At 39.9% G+C, this 17,816-nt stretch overlaps 1 protein-coding gene across 1 annotated transcript in view; it reads right to left on the bottom strand.

Annotated features, from left to right (window-relative positions):
* CDK6 (cyclin dependent kinase 6) overlaps window positions 1-17,816 on the bottom strand; it is a 128,439-nt gene that overhangs the window by 7,595 nt on the left and 103,028 nt on the right. The gene's annotated exons all lie outside the window — the stretch shown is intronic.

The raw sequence follows: 17,816 nt of genomic DNA, 5'->3' as shown, positions 1-17,816 counted from the left end.
TCTACAAACACGGAAAAAAAAGGGGACAGACGAGACATATTTTTGAATATGCTACTTTTGAAAATCTAATTGCGTCCTTTAACATGAATGAAATAACTTTCTCTCTCTCAACTAATACTATCCTATTAATTATATAATTAACAAAATATTTTTCACTATAAAGAACATACTTAAACAGCTGTTTAGAGAGACAAAAACAGAGTGAATGTCATGCAATTCATTAAAACACAATAAAATTAGAGATTAATTATTATGGATATAAATTCAATTAAATTTCTCTTGTATATTGTATATTGGAAATGACCATGCTTAAACAGCTGTTTAGAGAGACAAAAACAGAGTGAATGTCATGCAATTCATTAAAACACAATAAAATTAGAGATTAATTATTATGGATATAAATTCAAAATTAAATTTCTTGAATATTGTATATTGGAAATGTGCTCCTAGGTTTAAGGGGTCAAAAAAAGGACAATGGATTTATGAAGGTCTGTAAAGAATGGGTTGTGAAACGGTACAGAATTTACCTTGAAGGAGAGGAATACTTCTGCTGCATAAATAAAGATACGTTCAGGAAAGAAACAAATTAATAGGCTGAATGTCCAAAGGCTTTCAGAAAAAACAGCGACTAAAAATACTTTCAGAGAGTGGTACACGCTTTTTCTTTTCAAAGTGCAATTTAAAATATTTTCACTCATCATTTATAAAATACTATCATCCCATAGTGCCTAAGTAAAATATGAAATTCATATTTGAATGGCTGTATGGCTGTATTGCCATCTTTGTGTTGAATTCAGTAAGGTGTGATCAACAGTGCAATTTTACGTTTAAACTCCCAAGACATTCCAACAGATTACTGACGGATGATTAAAGATCCAGCCAAGAATGAGGGCATCTGTGATGATCAAGCTCCAGATGTTGCATATGATTTTGGTTCAACAAATGGTAGATTACTCCAAGAAATGCAATTCAGACACACTGCAAACTGAGATACTAACTTGGGTCGATTGATAGCCAGGCTGCCCCTCTTTTCTGGAGCACAGCTCTTGGAGTACGGTGCATGCTGTAAACTTATGGTTACAGTTTCCAAAACTGTTCACCTGAGACCTGGTGACCTGACAAACAATGCATATTCCCATGTTTTCACTGGCAGCCTTTGGTTACGGAGAAACGTCAGTTCTCCTGCCTCTTTCTGCATACTCCTTTTCTTCTGTCTGATACAGGTCCTTAACAGCAGTGATCGCCAAAGACATCATGTCACTCTTGCTCTTCATAGAAGACCTCTCCCATCTACACTGGGAGAACAAGGAGTACTCTGCTATAGTCCTTCCCCTCTCATTGCCCATATGCAGGAGCAGGTGTAGGGTCTGGATCTCCTTTTGCTAACCATGAGTTAATTCTGAAATATGGCACTTTACATCTCGACACTCTCACATAGACAATAGAGCTCCATGTCATTGCCTATCTTGCGGGTCCACACCAAATACAGTAAGTAGACCCAGAGCACTGTGACATTTCTCAGTTAGTCATAATAATCTCTGCAGAAATCTGGGCCACCAAGAAAAAGAGCAGAGCAATAACTGGAAGACATGCTGACCATCTTTGATGAACTAAACATGCATTTTCTCTCCTTCATGTTTGCTGCCATTCAGGTCATGCCATATCAACTTACACTGCAAACTGCTTTGTGCAGGGACATTGAGGGAACAATTTCATCAAGTCCGATTTGAAACCATAAGACGTCAGATTGAAACTGATGGGGTAAAATGCGGTAGCCTGTTACTTGTCCATAAAAGGCTTCATTTATTTTGATTCTGAATAAATCATAAATAATGGTATGCGCTGCTTCCCAGATATACATGATATTTACTAACTGCAGCCTCTTTGACCAGACCGTTTCAACTCACACTTAGAGGTTTCTGTATTTTTTTAAGCTTTAAGGTATCCAGCAATACTGGCTTCTACAAAAAAACAAAGCTTAACTTCACTCAGAAAATTAACTCTATCCCAGCCGAAACCAGGACACAGGAACATCTACTTCTGCTGTAAGTTTTGAGCCTGATTTTCAAAATGGTCAGTAGCTACAATCCTAGTATTGTTTGTGGCAGCAGACACACTCCATATCTTCCAAAGTCAGACAATATGACAAATTTAGAAATTTTTTTGAATGACTGCTTAAAATTATTAACATACGGTTACTTTGAGTATTTAATTTTGGCTCCAGCATTAGAATATTGGGGCCCTTCAAACTAACAAAACCTACACAGTCAAATAATCCTATCCATGCAAATGGAAAGCTGATTTAATGTTTTAAAATGTATGCTGAACCTTGCGTTAATGTGAAAGCTTGGCAAAGTCAGCCTTGTTCGCAAATCACCTTAGGCAGTGTCATGCCAAAACAAGTATGATTCTTGGGATTTTTAAAGGAGGTTTTTCCCATCGTTGCTGCTGTCTCAGATTCACTAAGGGCTGAAGCAAGAATTTAAATTCTTTTGAATATATAATTATACAACACAAGGTGACCTTCCAACATACTTTGATATTTCATCATAATGAAGTGTTATTAATTCATCTTTCAGCCTCCTATCCATCCCACCATCATGACTACAGCAGAATGCCAACTCCAGGTTAGGCACCACTAATGTAATGAAATTTGCCTCATGAATTTTGGCTGGAGGTTCAATTGGAATATTGGATGGATGACTGGGGAAGTAGATCCACTTAATCAGCAGCCGTATGAAGATCTCGTCTCACATTTTGGCACTAGTTACTCTTTAGTAATGACTTGCCAGCACTGCAAGTCCAGTACATAAAAACTTTCACCTCAAGCTGATTGTTTTTTTAATTCTATTCTTAAAGGTGGACATCAGCTCTCCCAGTACCACTGAACTGGGCGCCTACTCAGCAGCCACAGAAATGTAAAATTTCACCTTTGTTCTTGGTATCTTTTACTTGACTCACTCACCCACTCACTCCCTGAGGTTTATTTATGCAAACTCAATCCAGAAGTCCTTACTTGGGGATATGTTCTCCTCTCTGTGATGATAACCTGTGTCAGACTGGTTAAACTCTGAGAGTCTGATTTTGTAGAATTCCTTCTTTTTTCCTCAGGAAAGGCATGGAGCTGGGTTTGTCTCCTGTGGCAGAAGTTGTGAGTCTGCCCTCTGACTTCAAAGAACTCCTAAAATCTGTGTCTACATGTCTCTCAGGAAAGAGGAATATTCCAATGGAGGAAAGGGTTATCCATGGGGATAGACTTGCCTTTTGTGTGGCTCCTTGATCCTCTCAACCTTCCCTGACTTTGCTTGCTGCAAAATCCATGCTCTGAGGGCTCCCACACCATTGCTGTTACAAAACACACACTCGAGTAGGGAAGAAGATGGGACGAAAAGACTTACTGTGCACCTAAGACATTTAATTGCCCTATTTGCTCAAGAAGTCTCAGATGATGTAGTGTCCCCATAATTTCCTACTTTTGTTGGTTGTTGCTTCTTTGATTTTTTAGGGGGAGGGGAGGAGGGAAATGTTACAGGGAATCTGCAGGTGTCCATCTTGTTTGACCACTCCTTCTCCAGGCCTTGCAGCTAGATCCACTGCCTCTGGAATGGTGCCCATGGAATGGAGGAAAACCCCTTTCATGTCTAATGTAGGACCAGAATGCCCTTAGACTACAGATATGAAGATGAGTTGGAGGCACCATATTACTACTCTGTCCTGCTAAAATAAACTCCTACTGAGTCAATAAGCATGTACCTTAGTTCCTGAGGTTCAAAATGTGCAGCTGCACAATTAAATGGATATTAGCTATGAGTCTGCATTGTGACTGTTTTCACAGGATAAATCTATCTACCTTTTTATATGGCAGTCCAACACAAAGATGCATATAACTCCTGGCCTGCGTGAGGAACAGCGTTGCCAGCAGGTCGAGGAAGGTGATCCTTCCCCTCTGCTCAGCACTGGTGAGGCCACACATGGAGTGCTGGGTCCAGTTCTGAGTTCCCCAGTACAAGAGAGACATGGACATACTGGAGAGAGACCAGCAAAGGGTCACGAAGCTGATTAAGGGACTGGAGCATCTGACATATGAGGAGAGGCTGAGGGAGCTGGGACTGTTCAGCCTAGAGAAGAGAAGGCTCAGGGGGGATCTTCTTAATATATATAAATACCTGAAGGGAGGGTGCAAAGAAGACAGAGCCAGGCTCTTTTCAGTGGTGCCCAGTGACAGGACAGGAGGCAACGGGCACACACTGAAACACAGGAGGTTCTGTCTGAACATCAGGAAACACTTTTTTACTGTGAGGGTGACTGAGCACTGGCACAGGTTGTCTAAAGAGGTTGTGGAACCTCCCACCTTAGAGATATTCAAAAGCCATCTGGACATGGTCCTGGGCAACCAGTTCTAGGTGGCCCTGCTTGAGCAGGGGGGATTGGACCAGATGATCTCCAGAGGTCCCTTCCAACCTCAACCATTCTGTGATTCTGTGCTAATACAGAAATAAAAATACAGATCACCACATAAGGTTGCAATGTAAAACCTCACAAATCCTGAAAAAGTTACCATCTGCTTATAGTTTAGAAGGACTTGCACTAATCTTCTGGCCGAAAGGCTCTCATGCTTATATGTAGCTGAACAAATTAGATTTCACCATTCACCAACTTTAGGCTCTTTTCTCTTGTCCAAAAGAATATACTCAACTCATGTTGTTGTTTCATGCCGAGTTTCACCTTCACTGAACATTCTATTTATCTGAACTAGATATTGGTGTCTGAAAGGTTGAGTACTTTATTTTATAGACACTGTGTTTCATGTCTGTGCTACTCAGTAAAAACTGAGATATAAACATTTCCTAAGCAAGTCTCCATGAAGAAATTTTCCCTGATGCAACTCCACGGACATGCCAAAGCAATTCTAAAAGTATTGTATACAATGACAATGCAATGACACCCAAGAGATAAATGAGGTTTAACTGTAAACTGGCCATATTACTTCTAGACTTTACTTTCAGCCTTTGGTCTTCAAAGCAAAGAGGGTCTGTAACTTTTCATAAAAAATGTTAGAATTTTCATAAAGATTGGAATTAAAGATATTGATAAGCACTGCTCTAGTCTATACTACAGTGCAGACACAAGGAAAAAAATAGTCTAATAAAACCACACGCATTGAGGCATAGGAAAAGATTTCTGCAGGTTTCTTGGTAGTGGCCAACATTTTGAACCAATTAGTGACATTCTGATTGGAAACTATCTTTCAATTTCTGACATTGAGTTATTAAACTACAGGTAAAAGGGATACATGGAAGAAAGGTCATGTGAAGAAAAACAGTATTGAAGAGGGAAAAAAAGGTCAAGAAATTCTCTTTCTAACCAAAACATGTTACAGAGCTATCATGACAATTCTAGAGTTGCCAATGCAAGTGCCTCCAAGGCTAGACAAGCCTTGTGTCTTTCCAGATATGTAAGAAATAACTTCCAAAAAACTATCTGGATTCTTCCTGCTAGTCCATTTGCTCAGTGTGGTGACAACAGCAGCTGGGAATCCCATCCCCTTCCTTCTTGTCACAGAAAAACAATAAGGATAATCTCTTGATTACTGACTTAAATATATACAATATTCTCGGTGAAAAGTCTGTATATTGGCAATCCACATGTACACAGTGAAGTCATACAAGAACTCCCTAAAATGAAAAGAGCAGCATGGGTGGGAAAGGTACAACTTGCCTTTTGGGCAAGTAGGGCTTAGACAGTCTGGTTGAAGAGATGGCAAGGAGAAGTGCTGGGAAGAAGAGCAGCAATTTCAGAACAGGTAGCTGCTGCTTTGAAGGCATTAGACAAGATGGGGGAGGTGTTGAAAGAGAAAGTCCATGATAATTTGACATAGTGGAGAGAAAAATGTAAAGGGAAGCAGTTCATGGAAGTGGTACGAGGAATTTTAGAAGTTGGTAAGGTTGTAGTAGTTAAGTCTAGGAGTTTGTATGTCTGTGTGTATAAGAGCAACAAGGTGACAGTGAAGAAACTAAGAAAGCTAAAGCCAAGAAACATTTGCCAAGGAATCCCGCCTCGTGCCATGGGAAACATGCCAAGCTACATAGTCTGTGACTCAGAGATATATTTAAATGATGTTTTTTTTTTCTTTACATGTTACAAAATGTGAATAGCTGGCAAATAATTTTGTCAGATTCTTAGTTACTTGTTATGAAGAAAATATTTTCATTTTTAGAATTAAAAACAAATAAGGCCTAAAACTAGAATTATGAGATGACTAGAAATAACATGATCTGGACTGTCCTGGGGAAACCTTTATTCAGCGGGATTATTTCTGAGCTGATTCCTCAGTCTTGTTCCCACCACTGTTTCTCTTTGACAGATCCCCTGCACAAGTCTGTACTGCAGCCATGAAAAGAAAAACTAAGGCAAGATAAAAGAAAAAAATATGTATCAGTGCTTAAAGATGAAGATCATTGGCCCTTCTGATAGGTAAAATGAATATGGTACAGTATAAAACTTTACTCTGAAAACAGGCCATAGCTGGCAACATCGCATGTTCTGGACAGTTACCCACTTCCAGTCACAAGCGACTTGCCTCAGCTGTTGTGCAATTCAGAGTTCTCATTTTAAACGTAACATTTTTTGTACTTCTCCCTCTCCTTTCCCTTTAATAATATCTTTGTGTGGGTGGGTGCCAGACACAGCATAGGAAGAAGTTACTTCATGTAGAACTTATTATACTTGATCACAAATTGCTCAAAACTTTTAAGCAGCTTATCTTCTCTTCTCCTACATATAAGAAGAAAGATGACATAGATAAACATTACAACTGAGGAAATATGCTTCAGCTAAAATCTGACAGAAAACAGATCAGCCATCTTGAGTTTCTCATTTTAGTCTTTAACAGCCCAATTTTTTTACTTGAAATCTATCATTCTTCAAGTAGGATAGTACCACAATAATGAATAACATCCCTAAGATCATTTGGGCTATGTCAGTATTAAACTATTAAACATTAGAATCAGATTGGTATTTATCAGTATATATCAGAATTAGTATTAAACAATAGAATCAGATCTAATGCCTCAAAAGAATTGCAATAATTATTATTTTCTCTGGAGTGTCTCATGTCATCTGGTAGACAGAAGCAGATAAAGGAAAACAGGTAGTTTCTGAAAAACTACTGCAAACTTCCAGTGCTGTAGTGTGTTGAATTTGCTCCCCATTGCTATTTAAAAAGTAATTCTAAAACTAAAGATAATATTCTGACCCCCAAATGCACATACGGTCTATTTCCTAAGAAACATACGAGATTTCTGCCTGAACTGAGAAAGCAAGGTGCTTTCTGAGCTGCGTGTAGATACAAGCCAACAAGGGAAAGACCCAGCTGGTACAGCAAGCTTCCAGGACACTGTTCATGTACAGGTCCAAAGCTGCTAGAAATGTGGCTGGAAGCTGCAAGCCACTGGTGTGCAAGAGGAGGTAAAAGGTAAAATAGAAAAGAATATTAATAGTGAGAGAGAACACGCTAAAAAAGTTTAGGCATCATTTTGGCAATCCACTTTGGGGTTAAGATTGCTCATCAGATGAATGTTTCCTGGTGTGGGTTTTCATCATGAAAAGTTTGCACTGCTTTGCTGCAAATGATTGTATTACATGGAGATGCTGGACTTTCTGAGGGTTTTTAACATACAGGTTGGCAGCCTGGGAAGAGCCAGAGCTGTAAAGTGGACTAATCACAAGAAATCTGCAGATGGATATGCATGTTCCCTATGCATGCATAACAGAAAGGGAAACGTTAGTAAAAGGGAAACCAAACAGAGGCACTGTGTACAGCTTTACGATCAAAGCAGGGCCAGCTTACTGTGTAGATTCAATTGTTGATTAAAAATACAGCAAAAAACAAGAGAAAGAGCATAAATGAGAGAGAATATAAGCATCTTCAAAGCTCCCTTAGGAACTGGGCAAAGGAAGATCTTTTTCTGGGTGCTTAACATTTGCTTGACACCTTTCACATAAGCATTGTGTTTCAAGGTCCCAGCTGGCCTTGGAGCAGAATGATGGGCCTCATCCCCCACCACTGACATAAAAGGGAGCTTTATCAGAGACATTAATGACCCCAGGATCAAGCCAAGGGAGATCTGGTTTCACAGCCTCTTATAAGAAAAAAAAGGTGCTTCAACAGAAGGATACATGTATATATATATACACCCCAAAAAGTAAGGTAAGTGCAGATATTATCTTTGACCAGAATATGCTCTAACGTGGGCAGATCTCATCTGTTCCTGGGCAGAACTGTTTCAGCATTCATCATTTAACACTACTTTTTGAAATGGAAGAGCCTTGATAGGTTGAACGTCCTTCACTTACTCCCTCAGCACGCACGTCACAGTTCTCTTATCTGTGGACATTTGCTTCTCTAGAAGATTTGTAGGTTTATTTCACCAGCGGTTTAAGTCGTTATCTCAGGGAGCATGATGTAACAGTGGCATTTTGAAAACTGCCCCAACATTTGAAGCAAGTTCTGGAAATATATACACAACTGACCTTGGAAAAAGGGAAAGGAAAAAAAATGTATGGTCTCTGCTTGGAGTGGAAAAAGCAGCATTCCTCTTGTTGGTACTGACAGTTCTACCAGCAATATGATTTAACCGTTTGTATGTTAAACACCCACTCCATCACTGCACACAGTTAAATTACATCTGTCTTGTCAGCAGTTTGAAGTTTAATTATATAACTGAACTGCAGGCTTCTGCATTTTTACGGCATCCTGAAAGAACTACTGGTATGACAAATACAATATGGTCGTGCTCTTTCCGTGATCACTTACTTCATTTTCTGTATTCTCTCTCATGGATCTATTTCATATCCATTTTGTAAACTTGCAGTCTCTAAAACTGCCGTGCTGCTTTGCTCTTCTCGTGCAAATCAGTTTTAGGGTTTGAAGGCAGTAATTGAACTATGGATTAGATAAAGGCTGTCCTATGTGGATGGATCGGAGCCAAGAGGGCTCCTTCCTCTCCAGTTCACTCACATAAGCAATAGTGCAAATCAATGTGCAGGATGCTGCGTGCAGGCAGTGTGTGTGCGTCTGCACAGAGCTCAGCAAAATCCTCACCTCCAGGTGTTTGTGCCTGTGAACAAATTTGCCTATATTTTCCTTGAAAAGATCTAAATCCTCCTCCCAGAGCATGCCAGAACTGTTTTTCATCACTCCTTTCATTTAACTCAGAATTTACTCCTCATGTAAAAATCTAGCAGAGAGCACTCCAAAATGACACATTTCAGTCAGAGTGTGAAGGTGCTCTTTAATGCTGTATTTTAAAGAAGTGGTTTTAAAACATCTGTATCACAGCAAAGGACCTAACTTCAAGGTAAGCAATAGGAGTTTCAGTCTGTTCCTAGTCTTTATCAATTACGCAAATGAACTGAAAGCAATCTTCTACATGAAATATCTACTCCTTTATCCTGTATGAAATTTCATTGTGAAAATCTATTCAAATCACAGTTTTCAGAGATACAGAATTCATTTTTTATAGTTCCACAACTTTTCTTGCAATGCCAAGATGACGCTGAGAAAGCTCATCAGTTGACATTTACCATATTTACTGGTCTAAAAAAGCCTTTTAAAATGGACTTTGCTCTGAGAATGCCTCTAATGCTGGAACTAGTTTTAATCAAGAGGATATGTAATAGGTTTTCAAGTTTGAGACCCTCTAATTAAAATCCAATTCATGTTCCACGAACTGAATATATTTTCAATCAATCAGATTGCTTTCCCAGTAAAGCTTTAAACTAAAAGGTTTTGTGCCATTGGGTTGATTTCTCTTGGAATAAACTCTTTTTAACCAAAGGTCTAACAGTGTTGTCATTCTTGTATCAGCTTAAAGTCTAGGCACACATAACTATGGCCTGAAGGAAACTAACTCTTACCTACCCCTGATTCTTCTACATCAAAGGAGAAGGAAGTTAGTTAATGTAAAAGGAACACATATACTACACATACTTGGGCATTCAATCTGCCCAAAGATACTTAGCAAATTAACATTCAAGTATGTGTTCCCAGGTTTGCTGGGGTTTTATTTCTTTCTTAATAATGGCAAGCAAGGAGCTTCACAGACTAAAGTATACCCTATAGATAAAAGAGCTTATACTCTAAATACATAGTATAAAATCATGACAAAGGACAGTGTTATAAATGATGCTTTAGTGCCGTCATTATGAGTTACACATAAAACGGTACATCTATTTGACTAAATTAGTAGTCGAACTTTTTTTTTTTTAAATTCTAGAGCTGGGAAGAGTAAGGCAGAAAAGCAAATACCCAACTAGAAAAGCATTGGAAAAAAATCTGAAAGACATCTTTTCTGTCATCTGCAGTAGTACAGTGACAGGGTGATAATGAGGTAACAGAGGCTGCACGTGGGCACTCTCTGAGACTTTAGACAAGAGAGCTCCAATAGATGTCAAATTTCCATATTTGAAGGGAAACATAGAATTCAAAATGTTCTACACAATCTAGAACATAAACTTCTCAATACGGAATAAAATCCAAGAAAAAGGGATTTTTTTTTTCCTCTGGGAAAACATTACAAGCTAAGAGAGAGAATCCTTGGGTTTTCTCTCCAACTGGGCTTGAGCTGCTCCTGTGTGGTATTGAGTACATGTTTTGGTCTATGATCACTTCTGTTGCCCCCATATTAGGTGTTCATGGCACCTGTTGCACTAAGCCTCTCTAAATTTTCAGATAAACCTGAAACATCAGAAGAACTGCCACCCCGCCGCAACTAATGCGTCTCATCACCTTCAGCTGTAATAAAACACTCTTGGTCAGAAAAAAAATCTCTGAAAGGGGATTACAACCCTTCAGACAAGAAAGGCAGGGAAAACATTTCAGTACTAAACAGTAAACTGTTATGTGAGCAGAGGTGAAATTTCAACTCCAAACTTTTTCGCCAGCTGCTGAGTCTGAGTGTCAAAAGACATGAAAGTGGATTAGAAGGATGGTGTGAAGAAAATACTTTAATTTTTAGCAGCTGTGCTGGCTTACGGTTAATTAATAAACACCTGCAGAAAAACTTGAGATAAACATTTAAGGTAGAAAGTATGTACAGCAATCATGCAAGGAAAACTGATACACTTTCCAAAGGCCACTTAAACTAGATATAACTTTGCCCTAAGCAATACTTTGTCCCATGCAATACACTCTGTTACTCAGGCTGGAGAAGCTGCAAGATTTACATTCACTGGCCCATGACAGTGCATAGTAATCTGAGTTCACCTATTGAGACCTCTCTAGTTACTTATCCTGTTCAGCTATTAGTGATTTCACATGAAATCTTTTTTTCCCACTTGAATCCTGACCAAAAGAAAGAGTAAGTTAATTTCTCATATGAACGAGAAAAAACAGAAAAGAACTTCCAGGTGATGACACTGCTCAGATGCCACCCTCCCCTATGGAACTGCAGCGTTAACACACTTTATGCTGTAGATTTGTGTGTTTCAAAGCTTCCCAAATTGATTTTGGGACAACTTTTATGCTGTTATCTCTGCTTTGCCATTACTGAGCCATAGCCTTGCTTCTGTGTTGTCCGTGGCACAACTCTATTGGCTTATTTCAATGGGTATAGCATACAACTCTGTCTTTACAGAATGAATGTTTTCTCAGTCTCTGAAGTACTGAGCACCTGTAGCTCCTTGAGCCACCCCATATCTTGAACTTTTCAGTCCCCACATCACCAAGTTGTTCACCACCTTCATGTCCACTACAAGGAGTTCCCCAAGATCCACATGGAGTTGGCTGTCATTTCTGAAAAAAAATCTGATTCGCTCAGAATTAAAAAAACAGAATCCTCTTCTGGAGTAAGTGAATAACCGAGTAAAAGCTTCCTTCCATGGTAAGCTATTTTATGCCTTGCTTTTCATACAGTTGTGGCTGGAGTGTTTGCCAAAAATGGAGAGTTTACCAAAAAGTCTGGGCCCTCTTTAAACTCTGCTCTCGCTTTCCGGCAAAGTGCCCTCACCATCAAACTCTTAAAAGATCTAGGAGATGAGCAACACCTACCTCTCCTTTTGCAATTACTTTCCAGAAAAGGAAAACTGATTCCAAGGTAGGAGAGAAGCAAGCAAGCCTGTTTCTGTGCCTCAGTGGGTAGGACACCCAGTAAGGATACAGTTCTGACTTTGTACATATACTCTTTCATTGCTAATGGGCTGATGAGATCTAGTTGTAACTGAGTATCTTCATTCTTACAGTGGCAGAGTATGTTTCATACTGCCAAACAGGCCTAATTTAACAGCTACAGATAGGAACATTACTGAAAAATCTCTTGCTACGTGTACTTCTTTAGATACTGAAAGCTTGCACTCCAATTATTTGGATATAAAGAGCACTTAAAAAATTATTCAGTTGTATAGAACAGTGTGTATGCTGTACTGACATAATAATAAAACCTGCTTCATGGACATAATCTAATAAAAAATGATCTGATAATGCACTATAGTTGGTCCAATTCTGGATGATATAGCTGATTGAGTTATTTATCCTTAGGTAACTGATTCAGACTCAGTCAAAATCAATAGTAACTGAATCTTCATGCCAATTTACTCCAGCTCAGTAGAATAAATGAGTGGAAATGAAGTAATCCCTTGGATGAAATTCTTATTTGACAAATGTCTATATTCCAAAAGCACTTATTACTGACAAACCTGGATATGTTAGGAGAGAAGCTATGAATATGGAGAGCATTTAGGCAAAAGAAGAAATACTGCATCAGAGAGTGTCTTAGAGTTGCTTCCGGACAGTATGCGTTCAGTGCATCTATAAAAGGAAAGCAGAGCACATTATGCATGAGTTTCTGGAAGAAGTCATATGGTTTGACCATGCATAGCCAGACTGCTGTTTCCTCAAAGACTGCAAAATGAAGCATGCTGCCAGCATAAGAGGGCAGCCAGGCATGTCACATACTGACATCAAGAGCTCTCGACTTGTCAAATCCTGGCTCTGTCTCTGGCAGAGTCAGCGTACCATGGTGGCTGTGTCTCACATGGCCTCATTTGTACAGGGCCAGCGTGTCGGCAGGTCAAGCAGAGCACGCAAGCGAATGTGATGGCAGTGCCACAGGCGTTGTGCAAACAAAAATTAGAAGCAAGGCAACACCACGTGTATTCATATCACAAGGCAAACTGTGGCTTCAAAGGAAGAAGGGACAGCAACTAGTGTGAGCTGTATCTTGCCATGCCTCTTCTCTATTTTTTAGTACACGGCCAACACCAGGACCCTGAGGACTGATGGCAAAGGCGGCTCCAGCTACGTGTGGGTACCATGTGTGCTGCTCTGTGGCAGTCAGCACGCACATGCAGGAGAAGCTGTGGCCACTTCCTTTCCTCCCCAAATTAGGACTCTATCTAGGTCTTTGACACCTGCAACTACAGCCAAAGCACAGACTCCCAGAGCAGCTGGCAAGTTCTCTGCAGTGGTCTGAACCCTGTGGCATAGGTAAGTTTTTCCACAAAGGCAGCGGGGGACTGCCTCTGGGCACTACGGTTCCCTTGGAGAAACAGTTTTCCAGAAATCTAAATATCAAACTTGTTCTTGCTTTCTCTTTGACATTTTGAGCTCTCCTCTCACAGCCAATTATTTACTTGGTACAAAGTAGTACAACGTTTTGGAAAGCTGTTATGTTTTGCTCTGCTGTCCTTAGCTGTTTTTAAACTCCTGCTGTTGTCTGTTCCTTTAGGTGCACTTTTCACTTCTCTCATGCAGATTTATGATTTTTTTTAGATGTAAAGAACATCTAACAGCTTTGGTGAGCACCTACATATGGAGAAGTGCTAGTGCGAAGCTGTTGAAAAGACACAAATGCGAGACAGATTTGTCCTATATACTTCTGAACTATCACATACTGTTTTTACAATTGACCAATGGTAGCTAATTATCAGATTTCTTTTCTGGACAATCAAATACAGAAAACTCAGTAAAGCTGCCCAGATCAAAATTTCTGACTAGACACTCAATTTGGAAAAACCCCACACTTCTCCCCCCTCTCCGGAGTGCACCAGTGTCCAGGAAAGGATCCCGTACACCCACTTGGAGTTTAAATACCTTTTTGTAGCCATTTTCTTATGAAAGAGAAAAGTAAATAAAAACAATGTTTAGTTCTATTACGAGTCAAACAAAAGTACACAGAGCTTCCCCCAGCCAAACTCTAGGCAAAAAGCAAAGCCTCGCTCAGCCAAGTTCCTGAAGAGGGAAGCTGTGTGAAAGAGCCAGGAGACCCTTTCAAAAGGAAAGTCTTTGGGCAGCGTACAGCTGGCTATCCCTCTCCGGGTTGGAGAGGAAGGGGCACGGGCAACATTGCTCTGCTTCTCTCCTGTTCTCTGGCTGGTGGAGCGACCGCTGAAAGCCATCTGCAGCTGGGGATACCATCAAAGCAGCCCTCAGGCTGCTCTGGCTTATCCCAGGGATGAACTTGTCTTTGAGATGCTCCAGAAGGCACAAACGTGGTACACCTTCACATCGACTGGCCGGCAGCTGTGCCGAGCACAGCTCAGCCTGAGGGACCCAGGCCTTTCTGCTGCCAGCTGCATTTCCAAATATCCATTACAAATGCTACAATGTTAATACCAAGGACTTACAAATATCTACATCATGACTGACATGTTGTGGTCTTTCTCCAAGCCACAAGGTCTTTTCCTCTGACCTCTGGCCAGGCTATTCAGATTGTCACAGACTGGAATATCACCCCTCTAAGGAATGTATATTTTTTAAGGATGACGTGTTCAGGGGGATTTCAGACTAGGGCTGTGCCACCTGCACATGAAGAAGCTATGGGAAGCTTTCCAGGAGGGTAGCTCTCTCGTGAGCTCCCGCTGGGTTTGAGCTGTGTGCAGCTGCCGGCTGCCAGCCCAGAGCCACCCGGCCCTGGTCCCTTGGCCACTGCCTGGCCTGACATGACCCCACACCTGAACTTAACAGTCTAATTAAACTTGGTCAGCTAACACCGTTGCTGCGGGTCTTCTTACCCCTGCCTCAAGGTTCCCGTCTGTTTTTTTGTCATGGGTAGTGACAGTTTCTGGTTTCTATGGTTTATCAACGGTTTCCCTTACCAACAGATCTATTCCTCTGACTGAAAGTCTGGCACAGCTGGAAACTAGAAGGAAAACCACAAGTGAATGGCCTGGCACTCACTTACCACTCATCTCCAACCACAGACCGATACAGTTACTGGATTTGACTAACGGCTATCAATCAGCCCAACTGTAGACACTTAGAAAGATATCAGCTAGAACAGGCTTGAGGGAAAATGTGAGCTAAAAAAACAACAAGGTATTTTACTATTAATGGGGTGATGCTGCCTTGGAAACTCACATCTATTTCATACTCGATAATTAGTGGTATTATTCTGACTGTTTGCCCTTCTCTCCATTAATGTGCGTTTGTCCTCTGCCCAAAGCCAATGGGAGTTCTGCCTCAGAGGTCAGATTAAACAGAAAACAAGCCTGCTTATCTGAAAACTGGAATAACATGAACAAGTGCAGTCTTCTGCCTTCCTTTGTCAGTTAAGTTTGAAGCAAAATGTCATTGTTGTTCCATCAGATCACTAGGGTCACTAAGCTAAATTGTGGCTTGGGTCCATTCAGCTTAAAAAATGCTTGAAAAAAATCTTTGTAATAGGCTAGCCACTTATCTGGGGAGGAAGAAAAAATCCTATTTTATTAGGTCTGGTTTGGAAAAACCATCAGCCTCCCACACACCCATATGCACATGAATGGCAGAAGAATAAAGGAGGAAAAGTGCAAAGCACAGAATTTTGAACGCTGACAAGATCTTTCCAAGGAATGAACCTTCTCCCAGTACAGTTGGTCTGGACCATGGTGAACTTTTATGGCACTTGCAACTTAAATCATTCTTGTAACAAAACAAGATAATTTCCAAAAATGGCAAAAACAAACTCAGGCCAGAACTGTACAGTACCTTGGTTCAAAGGTTGCAAATCAAGCTGTGTAGCTTTTACAGTTCTAAGCTGCAACATCCACCTTTGCTTGTTAAAACAAAGACAAAACAGAAAATAAAAAAAAAGTTGTTGTTTTAATTTTCCTGCTACCAAAATCTAACTGCGAGCAAGCAGACAAGTGAATGATTACACTTTCAAGCTCTTGGTCCACTAGATATGTTGGTTTAAGGTTCACTGGAAAACACCAGATAATATGAATGCAAAGTCTGTGTTTAAAATTGCTGCATGATAAAGAAAACAGTTCTCTCTTAAACCACATTTAAGATGTTTGCAAGTTTATAGGGAAAACCCAACTTATAAGCAGCATTCATGGCTGTATTTACTCAGTTGCTTTTTGCCTAGATGTCTCTGCTGTCTTGGTTTTATTATACCTTCCCTCCCAACATCCAGTTATACATCCTTTTTTTTTCTTTCTTTCATGGATTCATCTTCTGCTCCCTCTGTTTCTCTCTCCTTTCCAACATAAAGAAGATCTGAAAATATATTACAGCTCTCTCCTCTCTGCTTTTGAAAGGCATTTCAGAAATGTGTTGAAAATAAGAGAATAGAGCACAAAAAGGGAAGGTTAAGCTAAGAGCTGAAAAAAAGGTAGAAACTTTACTGTATGGAGAAATACAGGATCTAGTAGGCAAAGCAAAATATTCCTACTGCTGCATAGCTACAGTGCCCACTTAAAACAGTGAGGACTAAATGATCAGATACGCTGAAGCACAGGAAAATAACTGACAAAGAATTAAAATGCATCTGAAATGAGACAAAGCTGTGTCATAGAAGTATGCCTCACAATTCCTTACATGGCAGTATTCATATTTTACAGTCTCTTTATTATCTTTAGAACCTCTTTTCAGACTCTGTTCACGGTACTATTCTTGTATGTGCAGAAAGGTAAAACAAAACTGAAGTCTTCGCTACTATCAGTCAGAGCTGCTTTTCTTTCTCTTGTGTTCAGTATGACCAGGATTTCATCTGCAATATCCATACACATAGCAAGAAGTTAAAAACCCAGTTTGGTGACAATTCACAACAGTGTGCAAAACAACTCTTAATAAAGATCATTTTAAAAAGAAAAGGAATATAATCCTTCCCTACAGAAATCCTGGTGATTTTTCCATTATTTCCTACCCTACATAAATCATGCTAAGTTTATCCATTGATTTCAATTTGAGACAGAGTTTCGTTTATGGCATGTTATATGAATACGTGGTCTCTTTCTTCTGGTCCTGTCCAAACCAAAGTATCTTCAGTCACACCTTTGCCTGCACTGATGCACTTGAGCTATGGCAAGAATATGTACCGTACTTAGAAAAACAAGCTCCATATTAAGTTGCATAGTATTTTGCTGCTGATGTTCCAGTATATGATACTTTACTGTTGATTACAGGCTTTAACCAAATGTTTCTGCTCCCCCAACACTTTGGATAATTGAACAATATTAATGGAAAACATTTTAAGTAATGACATACTGTTACTTAATTTGAGGTGAGGGTCACTTAGTACCTATAAATCCTCCTGTCAGGTATACATTTGCAAAGTTATGGATTCATTGTCTATTCCTCAAGACCATTCAACAGCAAAGCAACTCATCACAAGGAATGACTAACCCAGGATATGTCTGGAGTAGAGGACACAGTATTTCAAATTTCCAAGCAATTCTCTGCAATAGCAGAATTTCTGTGAATCACTTTCCCCAAAGTCCACTGTCCTCCCTACTTCATTCTCCAGAAGAAGAACATGCTTAGGCAGTTGAGAACCTGTGGTTCTGCTGTTGAACGTATATTGCCAGATGTATACCTAGCTTTTTCAAAGTGCAACCTT

The sequence above is a fragment of the Aptenodytes forsteri genome, unplaced genomic scaffold (genome assembly GCF_000699145.1).
Source record: "Aptenodytes forsteri isolate BGI_AS27 unplaced genomic scaffold, ASM69914v1 Scaffold172, whole genome shotgun sequence".
In the NCBI taxonomy this organism is placed as follows: Eukaryota; Metazoa; Chordata; class Aves; order Sphenisciformes; family Spheniscidae; genus Aptenodytes; species Aptenodytes forsteri.
Note: the sequence above shows the minus strand (reverse complement) of the source record. Positions and strands in the feature narration are given on the sequence as shown.